The sequence below is a fragment of the Bos indicus genome, chromosome 15 (genome assembly GCF_029378745.1).
Source record: "Bos indicus isolate NIAB-ARS_2022 breed Sahiwal x Tharparkar chromosome 15, NIAB-ARS_B.indTharparkar_mat_pri_1.0, whole genome shotgun sequence".
In the NCBI taxonomy this organism is placed as follows: Eukaryota; Metazoa; Chordata; class Mammalia; order Artiodactyla; family Bovidae; genus Bos; species Bos indicus.
This window is the reverse complement of record NC_091774.1, coordinates 75,054,299-75,067,539: the sequence shown is the minus strand read 5'-3', so window position 1 is coordinate 75,067,539 and position 13,241 is coordinate 75,054,299.

Here is a 13,241-nt window from a genome sequence, read left to right as displayed (position 1 = left end):
CTCGGCTCTTTTTCCTCCGGCCGACAGAAGCTTCCTGTCCTAATCTTAACCCTCTGCTTTCTGTCACTGCTCATCTACTCCATCATCAGCTCCCATCAGCTCAACCTTCCAGAACACTGTAGAGCCTCGTTCTGTCCACTGCCCTCCCCCCTAGTCTGAGCCATCACCCTCTCTGGCTGCAACTGATACAGACCTGTTAGGGCTCCCCGCTTCCTCCCTCTGCCCCTCTGCCACCCACTTTCCTCACCCTGCTAGAGCGGGCTTTGACAGCAGCCAGATCAACACCACACCTCTGTCTACAGCTCTCTAATGGCTTCCCATTTCCCTTAGAATTCAGTCCAGATTTCTTCCCCTGATTTATAAGGCACTGCGTCTGCACACCCAGCCACCACTCTCCCGCCAACTTCCCCTGCTCCTGCTCTATTTCGACCGCTCCTCTCCTTCCTTAGGTGGGGTTTTTGCAGCCTGATGTTTTGCTTTGTTTCTTACTCAAAATCCTCTTCATCCGGATTTTTGCATGAGGGATCCACTCCAAGGTCACCTCCTCTGAGAAGCCTCCCTGACTGCCAGACTGAGGCAGCTGCTCGATGTCCCCAGATCCGGACATGCGCATCCCCTAGCCACACTCGGGGTCTTTGCATCCAAAAGAATCTGCTGTTCACTATCCCTTTCCTCCTTTGTAGTCATGTCCTGCCCTGGCGCTAGGCCCAGAACAAGGACTTGTTTGCCATTCCACCCCTCCCCCACGCCCCGCTCCTCGAACAGGGCCTGGCACAAAGGCACTCAACTGCTGTTTAAGAGGTGAACAATTAAATGCGCAAGGGTGCGTGAGCAGGGGTAAGCTGAAGTCTGCATATGCTTTCTGTGTTCATGGTGGGATCCAGGCTTTGCCAACACTGTCTCATGGAGGGTCTCACATGAACAATAAGAGCATGGACCACCTTCTGCCGGGTGATGGCAGGAGGTGCACTCTCTCCTTAGGACATCAGCTGTGGGGGAGGGTGTCTTTACAGAACGGGGACAAGCACAGATGGGACCCTTTCCGTGAGGGTGCCCACCCATGCCTAGGACTCTGGGAGTCCTCGGGGGAAACTGGCCCACCTGGAAAGCGGTCCCTACACCTCACAGTTCCAGGAAATCTTGGGGCCTCCCAACATGTGGCCTCTTCTGCTCCAGGGAAGAAGGCGAGGTTGCAAAGACAGCACCTTCCTGTCTTGCGGTCGGCCTATTCTTGTGCCCTGGAATGCTCTTCTTCTCGGTGCTGACAGCCGCCACCTCTCCCGCGGGTGCCAGTCTTCTGGAGCCCCGCTCTCTGGGTGGCGAGGGCTTCCTTAGCCCCCTGCCACCTGGGCTCTGGCAGGCGCTGGAACAGGAACCCAGAGCAGGAACCTGGAGCATGTAGTCTCAGAGGTTCCTCTCCAGGGTCCCTTGGTGCTTCCTCCTCCCGCCAAGAGAAGCTTCCTGCTCAGGCAGGGACAAGAGCCCGCTCGTGGAGCAAACAACAGAGCAAACAACAACTCCTCTCTCTCAAGGGGAGCAGCAAGGCTGCCCGGGCACGAGGCCTGGTCTACTTGCTTTTTCTTGGGCTGGAGCAGCACAGGAGGTCGCGGTGCCCACATTCATCCACCGGCAGAGTCAGAGGGGCGTGTGTCTGGTCCGGGGTTGGGACCATTTTCTCTTCCTTTGCTCTCCGCTGGCTGCTCTCCCTGGCAATTTCCTCCTCCCTCACTCTCTCCGCTCCGGCCTCTGGATCGATAGTCGTTGCCGGCATCTACTCTTCCTCCGACACCCAGTCTGTTGTGTCTTGACTTTTCCAGAAGCTGAGAATAGTCCCCCTTTTGCTCCTGCAATGTTCGCGCAGTCAGCAAGCATGAAATCATCCTCGCTATCATCACTATACTCATCCTGTCGTCACCATGGTTACCATTTACCACCTTTATCGTCATCCCCATGGTTACCATTTACCATCATCATCACAGCTGCTATGCGTCTGGCACCAGGCGAAGCACTCTGCACGTCTCATGTATTCCTTGGGAGGTCGTTTTTATCTTCTCTTCATTTCACAGATGAGGGAACTGAACTCAGAGTTCGAGCCATTTGTCTAGGGTCACACGGCTGGTGAGTGGTGAGCTGGGATGCTAACCTGATGCAAAAGGTCTGCTCAAACCCGAAACTATATGGCTTCCCATGGCAGAGGGTGCACGATGTGGATTTTGGAAGCGTCCTATGGGAGCTGTTCAAATCCTGGTCCTGGCTCTGCTGCTTGCCAGTTGTGGGATGTTGGTTATTTGACCTCTTTATGCCTCAGTATGTCCATCTGTATCCCCATCACATGGGGATAACAATAGTACCTGCCTCCAAGCCTGTGGTAAGGGCTAAAAGGAGTTAATACATGGAAAGTATGTAGAACACTTAGCACAGAGGCAGGCGCACTGTAAATGCTCGGTAACAGTCACAGAAGGCGCAGGAAGACACAGCGCCTGCCCTCACGAGCTTCCAGGAGAAAGACCAACACGTCTCAGCCACAACAGGGACGAGAACAGAGCACCTAGGTGTACGTGGCAGGGATTCTGCTTGGCCTCAGGGGCTTCCACTCTTTTTTTGTTTCTTTTTTTTTAATATTTATTTATTTTTAATTGAAAGATAATTGCTTTACAATATTGTGTTGATTTCTGCTAAACATCAGCACGAATCAGTCCCCTCCCTCTTGAACCTCCATCCACCTCCCACCCCATCCCACTGCTCTAGGTGGTCACACAGCCCCAGTGGGAGTTCCCTGAGTCATACAGCAAATTCCCACTGGCTATCTATTTCACATATGGTAGTGCATGTGTTTCCATGTTACTCTCTCTGTTTGTCCCACCCTCTCCTTCTCCCCGCTTCCCCCTCACCATGTCCGGAAGTCTGTTCTCTGTCTGTGGGCTTCTATTCTTGGCCATGCCTGGACCAAGATAGTTTTCTTTTAAAATAAATGTTTTATTACAGAATAATTTTAGATTTATAGAAAAGTTGCAGAGGTAGTAGAGAAAGTTCCCATATATTCTTCCCCCAGCTTTCCCTAAGGTTAACATCTTATATAACCAAGCTGCTTGTGTGAAAACTAAGAGATGAATATTGGTACCATTCTGAGACACTGGGATTCCCTGGTGGCTCAGGTGGTAAAAGAAAATCTGCCTGCAATGCCAGAGACCCGGGTTCGATCCCTGTGTCAGGAAGATCCCCTGGAGAAGGAAATGACAACCCACTCGAGTATTCTTTCCCAGAGAATCCCATGGACAGAGAAGCCTGGAGGGCCACAGTCCATGGGGTCGCAAAGAGTCGGACCCGACTGAGCAACTAGCTATTAACTAAGCTACAATCTCTGTTGGAATTTCAGCAGCTTTTTCAGCCCAGCATCCAATCCAGGGTATCATGTGGCATTTAGTCAGCTTAGTTTTGAAGGACGAACAGGAGTTTGTCAGGACACAGCTCTAGGCATCGGAGCTTCTGAGCATGACAGGGATGGGAGAACCTCCTGGGTTTTGTAACATTTGCCTGAAGCCCATGCTATTTCCCAGAAATAAGACAAAGGGAATGAGCCCATGAAAGGCATTCACTGTGTTAGCTATTCCAGGGCACACTCCCACCAACCATGACCTCATGGGAACAATATCAGTTCAGTTCAGTCACTCAGTCATATCCAACTCTTTGTGGCCCCATGGACTGCAACACGCCAGGGTTCTAGTCCATCACCAACTCCTGCAGCCTACTCAAACTCATGTCCATCGAGACAGTGATGCCATCCAACCATCTCATTCTCTGCCCTCCCCTTCTCCTGCCTTTAATCTTTCCCAGCATTAGGGTCTTTTCAAATGAGTTGACTCTTCGCATCAGGTGGCCAAAGTATTGGAGTTTCAGCTTCAACATCAGTCCTTCCAATGAGTATTCAGGACTAATTTCCTTTAGGACGGACTGGTTGGATCTCTTTGCAGTTCAAGGGACTCTCAAGAGTCTTCCCCAACACCACAGTTCAAAAGCATCAATTCTTTGGTACTCAGCTTTCTTTATAGTACATCTCGCACATCCATACATTACTACTGGAAAAATCATAGCTTTGACTACACAGACCTTTGTTGGCAAAGTAATGTCTCTGCTTTTTAATATGCTGTCTAGGTTGGTCATAACTTTTCCTCCAAGGAGCAAGTGTGTTTTAATTGCATGGCTACTGTCACCATCTGCAGTGGTTTTAGAGCCCCCCAAAATAAAGTCTGCCACTGTTTCTACTGCTTCCCCATCTATTTGCCATGAAGTGATGGGACCGGGTGCCATGATCTTAGTTTTCTGAATGCTGACTTTCAAGCCAACTTTTTCACTCTCCTCTTTCACTTTCATGGGAACAATATAGGAAGAAACAAAAATCTGGCCAAGGCACAGATTTCTCAAATCTATCTCTTGCACAGAGGGCCTGCATGAGGAACTTTACAAGCAAGTTCAAGCAGGAACCGTAGTTCCACTTTCTAGATAACCTGAACAGCAGCCCTGAACCAGGTACTGTGCTAGGCCCTGGGGTTCCGGGGTCACTTCTCACGGAGCTCCGTCTTCTCAATAGCCTACCTTCAACAGAAATTACAAATGGCATAAACATTTTTATAGCTCCGGGAGCTTCCTACTGCTAAGATAACAAATTACCACAAATTTAGTGTCTTAAAACAACATAAACCTGTATACAGTTTTGTAGGTCAAAAGTCCAAAATCAGTCTCACTGGGTTAGAAAGAAGGTATTGGGAGGGCAGGTTCCTTCTGGGGAGAAATCTGTATCCTTGACTTTGCCAGTTTCCAGAGGACGCCTGCATGCCTGAGCTCGTGGCCCCTCCCTCCATCCTCAGACCAGCCATGTGGCACCTTCTCTTCTCTCTGACTTTTGCTCTGTCCTTAGTTCTTTTTGGCTCAGAATGTAAAGAATCTGTTTAAAGATGATAAAGAATCTCCTGCAGGAGACCCAGGTTCAATCCCTGGGTCAGGAAGATCCCCTGGAGAAGAGAATGGCTAGCCACTCCAGTATTCTTGCCTGGAGAATTCCATGGACAGAGGAGCTAGGAGGGCTACAGTCCATGGAGTTGAAAAGACTCAGACACAACTGAGTGACTTCTCTCTTATCAATTCAGTCACTTAGTCATGTCCAACTCTTTGCAACCCTATGAATCGCAGCACGCCAGGCCTCCCTGTCCATCACCAACTCCTGGAGTTCACTGAGACTCACATCCATTGAGTCAGTGATGCCATCCAGCCATCTCATCCTCTCTCGTCCCCTTCTCCTGCCCCCAATCCCTCCCAGCATCAGAGTCTTTTCCAATGAGTCAACTCTTTGCATGAGGTGGCCAAAGTACTGGAGTTTCAGCTTTAGCATCCTTCCTTCCAAAGAAATCCCAGGGCTGATCTCCTTCAGAATGGACTGGTTGGATCTCCTTGCAGTCCAAGGGACTCTCAAGAGTCTTCTCCAACACCACGGTTCAAAAGCATCAATTCTTCAGCACTTAGCTTTCTTCACAGTCCAACTCTCACATCCATACATAAACACTGGAAAAACCATAGCCTTGACTAGACGTACCTTTGTTGGCAAAGTAATGTCTCTGCTTTTGAATATGCTATCTATGTTCTATAGATATGCTATCTAACTCTTCTTCCAAGGAGGCCTTACAAATAGCTGTGAAAAGAAGAGAAGCGAAAAGCAAAGGAGAAAAGGAAAGATATAAGCATCTGAATGCAGAGTTCCGAAGAATAGCAAGAAGAGATAAGAAAGCCTTCCTCAGTGATCAGTGCAAAGAAATAGAGGAAAACAACAGAATGGGAAAGACTAGAGATCTCTTCAAGAAAATTAGAGATACCAAGGGAACATTTCATGCAAAGATGGGCTCGATAAAGGACAGAAATGGTATGGACCTAACAGAAGCAGAAGATCTTAAGAAGAGGTGGCAGGAATATACAGAAGAACTGTACAAAAAAGATCTTCACAACCAAGACAATCACGATGGTGTGATCACTCACCTAGAGCCAGACATCCTGGAATGTGAAGTCAAGGGGGCCTTAGAAAGCATCACTACAAACAAAGCTAGTGGAGGTGATGGAATTCCAGTTGAGCTATTTCAAATCCTGAAAGATGATGCTGTGAAAGTGCTGCACTCAATATGCCAGCAAATTTGGAAAACTCAGCAGTGGCCAAAGGACTGGAAAAGGTCAGTTTTCATTCCAATCCCAAAGAAAGGCAATGCCAAAGAATGCTCAAACTACCGCACAATTGCACTCATCTCTCTCTTATAGGACTCATGTAATTAAAATAGGCTCATTCAGATAATCGGGATAATCCCCTCACATCAAGATCCTTAACCTAATTATATCCAACATTTTGGGTGCCATCATTTGGCCTTCCATAGGCTCTTTGCCCAAGCATCTGACAGCCCAGGCTCTCATGCCTGGGTTTGAATCCACAGTCTGCTTTTTCTCACTGTATGGCCCGTGTGACTGAATCACTCTGTGACTCACTTTCCTGGTGTTTAACATGGGACTAAATAAGTAGAGCTATGTCAAGGGTTGTTGTAAGAATTAAACCAGCCATCATGCGAGTTCTATCCAGAGAACCTTAATTAAAACAACAGAAGTTGCCCTTGAAGTTGCACAAGAGTCATCTGGAGAGCTGGAAATCTAGGGTCAGAAAATGCCAAAACAGGGCAGAACTAGCAGGCAGAACCACAGTCCAAACTAGCATACGGAACTCACCCAGTGAAGCTTTCCGAGTATCACCCCCAGCCCTGTGCACCAGATGCCCGCTGCCTGCGGCCCGGCCGCCCCAGAACAGTGGAGCAGACCCTCCTCTGCTCCTGGGCTGAATTAGCGCTGGGCAGGAGCATCAGATTGGCTGGCTCTGGTCACGTGCCCACCTCGTGGTGGCAAGGGCCCCTGGGAAATCAAGGCTCTGGCTTTCTCAGGGTCTTGGTGGAAGGCAGGCCATCCTCCTCAAGCCCTGACTCATGGGATGGGGAACACCCTGAACTCAAAAAGAGGTTTGGCCGCCAAATCAAGCACTCATCCAATGCCACTCATGATTAGTATTAGTCCAGGCTTTTTACTGAAGCCTGTGGTAAAACTGCAGCCCTTCCTGGGAACTGGAGAAGGAGGCAGCACTTCTGTTCCCTGTCATAACTCGTTTGGGTGTGGCCCCATGTCACAGGCACTCTCACCCAGATGCCAGCCAAACACCAAGAATGTCAGCCGTTCTTGGGTGGCCGTCCAATCAACGAGACCCTGCTTGGGCTGGAGAGCTTGTACTGGCAGCTCACTTCATCAGCTTTTGTTGGGTGGAGGAAAAGAGAAGCCGGGAGAGTGAGAATGAGCAGGGAAAAGGCGTCCAAAAGATGTTTTTAATGTGCATCAGATTATGCAGCCAAGCCAGGGACCTCTGCCCAGCTTCCCGGCGCGTTCCTGCTTGAAGACAGCTTGATAATTTGAAGGGAGCCGCGGTCAGACTGTATACCTGTCAACTGCCTCTCCTCGCTTGCTGGGGCCGCGGGCCCTAATGAGGCCTGACACCTCAGGAATCCGGCAGGATACGAAACAGCCACAGAGGGCAGGAGGGGAGGCAGGCAGGGCCTGCTCTGGCCACTTGGGCCTGCCTGAAATGTGCCAGAGGAGTCTGGGAAGGAGCCCACTGGGCCTCGCTCCAAGTTCTGCCTTGGCCGCTTGCTGGTGGAATAATGAGAAGGGCACATCACCTCTCTGAACCTCAGTTTCCTCATCTATAAAGTGAGTTTTGATATTCCCTCAAAGATTTACTGGAAGGATTCAAGATAGCTTACACGAAGTGCCTCGCACACAGTAATACCTGATAAATGATAAGGATAAATCTTACCAACATTGTCTATACCTTCACCAACCTGGTTACCCTTGTCTGCTTCAAATGTCGGTCGAGGTGCTTAGAGCTCCACCATCGAGGCATTTATCCAACATTATTTTTCCTAGATTTCTTGGGATACGATTGACATATAACATTGCATGGTGCATGCTAAGTCACTTCACTCATGTCTGACTCTTTGCAACCCCATGGGCTATAGCCCGCCAGGTTCCTCTGTCCATGGAATTTTCCAGGCAAGAATACTGGAGTGGGTTGCCATGCCCTCCTCCAGGGGATCTTCCCAATCCACAGATCGATCCTGCGTCTCTTGTGTCTCCTGCATTGGCAGGTGGATTCTTCACCACTAGTGCCATGGGAAACCCTTATAACATTGTGTAATTTTTAAAAACACTTATTATTTCTTTAGCTCCACTAGGTCTTAGTTGCAGCATGCGGGATCTTTAGTTGAGACACGTGAACCCATAGCTGCAGCATATGGGGTCTAGTTCCCCAGCCAAGGATCAAACCCCGGCCTCTGGCATCGGGAGCACGGAGTCTTAGCCACTGGGCCACAAGGGAAGTTCCAACATGGTGTAAGCGTAAGGTGGGTATTGTGCTGATTTGATACACCTACACACTGCAGAGTGATGACTGCCACAGCCTTAACCAGCTTAACCTTAACCTCCATCCCATCACACAACTGCCATTTCTTTTCTGTGCTGAGGACATTTATAATCTACTCTCTTAACGACTTTCAAGTATTATTAACTATTTTAACTATAATATTATTGACTATATATCTATCAATTGCTTTGCTTTTCCTCCACAAGAGTCTTCCAGGAGAATTGTTAGCCTGAGTGTGATGTTAAGGATGATTCTGGCCAAACTCCATCTTCCTGTGGAGGAAATCAAGGCTCAGATGGGGAGGTGACTTACCCAAGGTCTAACTGCTTGGTGGCAGAGGAGTTTTGACAGCAAGAAGGGGAAACAGAACATGAAGGCCCCTGGCTGCCAGGAGCAGAGGGGTGGACTTGACCTTATGCTTAGAGCAAATCTCAGGTTGTTATTTCCAGGCACGTTAGATATATACAGAGAATGGGACTAGCCAGTGTCCTGTGGTTGAGCATGCTGGAATCCATCAACAAGGGCGCAGAGGTGTACGGGCAAGGCCAGGCGTCCCCGTCTCTGTGGCCTGACAGAGGATGCAGGCACTTGAACAACTCATCCTAGCCGCATACTGAGAACAGCAATTGCAGACCCCGAGTGGAAGCGATCCGTCCTTCTTGGGGCAGGAATGTTTCCATACTGTTGAAGTTGAAGTTCACAAGATGAGATGCAGTGTGTAAAGGAGGTGGAAAGGATCACATCTGATTCGGGGTAAAAGAGGAACTTCAGAAAGGAGATGGGATTTGCTGGATGCTGTGAAGAAGGAATCGTATTTCCAAAGGCTGAGGGGAAAAGGGCAAACCCGGCAGCAGGCACAAGCTGAGCAAAGGCATAGAGGCTGGAAAGTACAGGGTGTGACTGGAAAAGAGAAGTTCAGCTGGACCAGGGGATAAGGGGTAAGAAGCAGAGTAGCAGGAGATAAGGCTCAAAGGTAGGCTGAGATCAGACAGCGGGTACCATAAAATACCAGGTTTAAAAAAAAAAAAAAAATTTTGTACTTATTTCCAAAGGAAGAGGGAGCCATGGAAGATTGCAAGGCAAGAGTGTGGCATGCTTGGGGCCAAGGTGTATGGGAGGAACTGGAGCAATGAGAAGTAAGGTAGGGTGGGTTCTCACCACCACAAAATTCCCCACCGCACAGCTTGCTGACGCTGCTAATAGCTGAACCTGAAGAGCTCCAAATTAAGCAAGATCATCTTGCTTTATTCAAGACATTGTGTCTTGTGCCATTTTGGTAAACTTGGCTTTCCCGAGAAGAATTCTGCCTTGAACACTGGCTGGTGAGGGCTGGGGAGGGGCGGAGAGCTACTTGCTCGATCAGCTGAAGCTGAGTGCTAAGGAGTGATGTAAACATTTTTCTAGTTCGGTACCTTGGATTAACAATTCCCGAGGTGGTTTTTATAACTCAAGGGTTTTGCTTAAACCACAGCAAACAAAAGGAAAGGAGAGTGTTTGGGGAGTGCCTGGAATTGACATATGTTGGCTTCATTTAATTCACCTTAGATCTGTGATATTTAATCCCACATGGGGAAGATACTATTATTCCCATTTCATAGATGAGAAAACTGAGGTTCAGAGGGATCAGGTGACTTGCTCAAGGTCTCTGAGATTGAAAGTGGCAGAGCCAGGACTCCAAGTCAATTAATGTTTGTCTCTAAACGCTGATTCTTCCTTCCATACCATGCTGCCTCTGGGTAGTGGAACTTTCCCTGCCAAGTGACACGAAGGATTCTCAACAGCCTCCCTGAGAGTAAAGAGCTGCATAGCCGAGGTTAGTCCCAATCCCTCTTCACTTGGGGTTTGGCAACAGTTAGCCGGGGCTGCCAGAAACCCATGAGGTCCTGCTCAGGGCCTGCTGGCCCACGTCTGGTGTCTCACATCATTTGTCATGTCTCTGACTACAGTTCCTCAGATCCAAGACTCAAGGGGAAGCGGGGTTCAGCCCCAGGTCACATCCTCCTCCATGGTGTTTCCCACACTTGGGCGAACACCAGTCCACTTCTGCCTAGATCCAGGGTGGGGAACCGTGACGCTGGGCTGCCTTCTGCTCAGACCTTCTCTGGGCTGCTCTTGGCTCTTCCCTTCCTGGTACAGCTGCTGCAGGAGCATCCCAGCATCCACTCTCAGCTGGGCAGTAAACGTGCGCTTTCTGGGCTAAGCATGGCCCAGAAGCCCGCCCCCCCCCACCCCGGCCACCCGCCACCAGGCGTCCCTTCTCTCTGGGGACTGTGGGATTTCTCTCTCCCCCAGATAAGCATTTCTCCAGGGGCTGCAGCTGGACTCCAGCTCTCCGTTTGCTTCTGTGTTGGGGTTCTGCTGTATTATTCCTTTGTGCCCACTTCAGTTCAGTTCAGTCGCTCAGTCGTGTCCGACTCTTTGCGACCCCATGAATTGCAGCACGCCAGGCCTCCCTGTCCATCACCAACCCCTGGAGTTCACGCAAACTCACGTCCATCGAGTTGGTGATGCCATCCAGCCATCTCATCCTCTGTCGTCCCCTTCTCCTCCTGCCCCCAATCCCTCCCAGCATCAGAGTCTTTTCCAATGAGTCAACTCTTCACATGAGGTGGCCAAAGTACTGGAGTTTCAGCCTCAGCATCATTCCCTCCAAAAAAATCCCAGGGCTGATCTCCTTCAGAATGGACTGGTTGGATCTCCTTGCAGTCCAAGGGACTCTCAGGAGTCTTCTCCAACACCACAGTTCAAAAGCATCAATTCTTTGGCACTCAGCCTTCTTCACAGTCCAACTCTCACATCCATACTTGACCACTGGAAAAACCATAGCCTTGACTACTTACTCCTTAGCAAATTTCTACCAGGTCACACTGCCCCCACCGAGGCCCTCCTGTCCAACAGGTGACCACCATGCTCTCTGTACGGGTCCTACCTCAGTCCTGCCAATGTACCCATCAGTACCTCCCGGGACACCCAAGCACCAGCTCTGAGGCAGCTACGTGAATCAGGTCTCTTGATTGCAAGTGACAGAAATCAGGTTGAATGTATTGAAACCAAACAGAATGGAAAAGAATAGAACGTGCCTGCGTGCTAAGTTGCTTCAGTCGTGTTCTTGACCCTTTGTGACCCCATGACCTGTAACCCACCAAGCTCCTCTGTCCATGGAATTCTCCAGGCAAGAATAGTGGAGTGGTTTGCCATTTCCTCCTCCAGGAGATCTTTCTGACCCAGGGATTGGAACCAGCATCTCTTTTATCTCCTGCATTGGCAGGCAGGTTCTTTATCTGGCGCCACTTAGGAAGCCCATAGAGTAGAAGAGAATAGAATCATTGGCTAATGTAATTGGGAGCTGTGGGGATGTGGAGAGGGCTGAATCCAGAGTTCACACATGCTGATTTTCTACTCCGCCCCCTCCCCTCCTCCACCCCGCCCCCCTTACCCTGTCCCCCGCAGATGGGCTTCTGTTTGGAAAAAGAAAACCTCGGATTCCCAACCTCTCAGCTCCAACGGGAATGAAGCCAGTTCCTGCTCCTAGTGACTCCCCTGTGGAGCTCTCCTGGTCACCCCCTGACCTGATGGCTAGGGCCAGGAGGATGGTGGGACGATTGGTCCAGTCAGGGTCTGTCTGTGCCCACCTTGGAGGCTCAGGGGAAGGGCGCTGGTTACCAGGATGGAGCTGGGGAACAAACTCTGTGCCTGGTGGCAAGAATAGTTCCCTATCGGGGGATGGGCAAGGAGCCGGGAGCCGTGAGCATCCGGGTGCCCTTGAGTCAGCCCAAGAGGGATTGAACAAGGCGGGTTGCCCCACTCTCTGGCACCATCCCTGGAGCTGGAAAGCGAAACACAAGAGCTGGTGGAGGGGCGTGGGATGGAGCAGTGGTCTCCGCAGCACGGGAGGAACTGGGGGGCCCCCACTATCACCACCCCTTGGCCAGGAGCTTCCCAGCTTCCTCAGCAGGGAGGTGCCAAGGGGCAGGAACCGAGTGAAGATGAGAGAGAGGAATCTGAGGAATGCCAAGGCGGCTGGGTGGCTCTGCAGGGAGGCTTGGGCGGAGGGCAGGGGCTGCCTGCCACACGTGGGCTCAGCCCCGCGGTCAGTCCTGTGCCTCCCAGCTGGGGAGGGGGTGTGCGTGCGACAGGAGCCCTGGCTGGTCTGGAGGTGGAGGGTCGCATCCTGCTGACGCCCCCCCCCGCCGTGTGACCCGTCTCTGCTGCCCCGCCGATGAGATGAGGACGTTGGAAGGAAAGCCCTCAGCTTGCCTCCTCGTCTTCCTCCAGCTCCTTCCATCACCCCCAGGAGTCGTGGGCACCCTGGAAGGCCCTGGGAACCCAGGAATGCGCCCCCAAGCCTCGCCCTCCATCAGCTCCTCCCCGAGGAAGGTGGGGGGAGCAGCGGGCAGGGTAAGCCGAAGGTCCCCACAACCCCCCTCTCCGCCCCAAACCCTCTCCGCTTCCCGCTTTCTTTCCTCTCCCGGCTGCAAAGCACATACAGATGTGGGGCTGTCGGGCGCAATCAGGGGGCTCAGGTGAGGAATGGGGCCTGGCAGCCCTTGGCTTGTACTCGTTTGCCTGAGTGCAATTTCCCCGTAATTACACTTCCTAACTTTTCAGCATCTGTGAAAAATCAGCTTCTGACACGGCGGAGTCAGGCTCACGCCAGCCAGGACGCGAGCCCCTTCGCTCAGAATCACTTTTAACAGGCGGAGAAAACACATTCGCTCTTCTCTTTCCGGCATGGACAATGTCCCCTAGAGAC